The sequence below is a fragment of the Austrofundulus limnaeus genome, unplaced genomic scaffold (assembly GCF_001266775.1).
Source record: "Austrofundulus limnaeus strain Quisiro unplaced genomic scaffold, Austrofundulus_limnaeus-1.0 Scaffold458, whole genome shotgun sequence".
Classification (NCBI taxonomy): domain Eukaryota; kingdom Metazoa; phylum Chordata; class Actinopteri; order Cyprinodontiformes; family Rivulidae; genus Austrofundulus; species Austrofundulus limnaeus.
This window is the reverse complement of record NW_013952860.1, coordinates 354,504-356,037: the sequence shown is the minus strand read 5'-3', so window position 1 is coordinate 356,037 and position 1,534 is coordinate 354,504.

Genomic DNA, 1,534 nt, shown 5'->3' with positions numbered 1-1,534 from the left:
CAGAAATAAGAGGGATCAAATAAAAACTGAAAATACAAAAATTAAATAGATTTAATTAAATATCTTGTTAAAAGCTTCTTTAAGTAAACTGAGTTTGTAAAAATTTGATTAATTTCCCAACAAGTGAAGATTTAGTTCATTTCCAGGAGTTTTTTAGTGCAACGTCACAAACATTTCAGGCTAAAAATTAAATTTAAATAATCCAAATCAAAACGAGAAAACATTTTTGTAAAAATGATGATTATTGAAAAGACTTCTGCAAAGATACAAGAAGTTATTTATTTTGTTCAAAACAAACAAAAATCATTTCAAACTGAAATGAACAGGGACTCAAAAAAAGAGGAATTTTTGCTCAAAATAAATCATTTTTTATCTGAAAGGAAAGCAAAAATTCTGACTTAATGAGCAAAAGAGAATAAWATTCTCAAGTTTTTCATCTGGAAGAAACTGACTCAGTTCTTCATGCTGCTGATGCAGAGTCTGTAAATCAGATTTTGGTTAAAATTCAGGACGTTTTGAGCTCAGGGTTGATCGTTTTTACTCCAAATGAGCAGGTTCTCCCAGGTTGAAAGTGTTCTCTGTATCTGAGTTCTTAGAACGATCCACCCGAGCAGGAAACGCTCTGTACGTCTCGTCTCCCTGCTGCTGTGAGGCTGAGCTCGGGGTAACACAGGAAACACAGGGCAGGTCACAGCTGCAGAGGAGCTGAGAGGACAGAACCGCTGCAGAACCGCTGCAGAACCGCTGCAGAACCACAGGCATGATGAGGATAACAGAGCTGCTTCCAGTCCTGCTGCTGGTCTCCACAGGTACGCTTCTCCTTTACCTGCTCCAGTTTGACTTTTAGAGGCTTCAGTCGCACCTGGACAGGTCTCTGGTCCATGAGTCACACCTGGACAGGTCTCTGGACCATGAGTCACACCTGGACAGGTCTCTGGACCATGAGTCACACCTGGACAGGTCTCTGGACCATGAGTCAAACCTGGACAGGTCTCTGGTCCATCAGGGCCACCTGGACAGGTCTCTGGTCCATCAGGGCCACCTGGACAGGTCTCTGGACCATGAGTCACACCTGGACAGGTCTCTGGTCCATCAGTCACACCTGGACAGGTCTCTGGTCCATCAAAGACACCTGGACAGGTCTCTGGTCCATCAGTCACACCTGAACAGGTCTCTGGTCCATCAGTGCCACCTGGACAGGTCTCTGGTCCATCAGGGCCACCTGGACATGTCTCTGGTCCATCAGGGACACCTGGACAGGTCTCTGGTCCGTCAGGGCCACCTGGACAGGTCTCTGGTCCATCAGGGACACCTGGACAGGTCTCTGGTCCATCAGGGACACCTGGACAGGTCTCTGGTCCATCAGGGACACCTGGACAGGTCTCTGGTCCATCAGGGACACGGAGACAAACATTCACTCACTCTGGAATTTAAAATCTGAATCTCATGAATTTGAATCTAAACACTGATTTAACAGAAACTCAGACTGGACATAAAAAATTAGCTAACAGAGGCTAACTTCCTTTACTTTAAC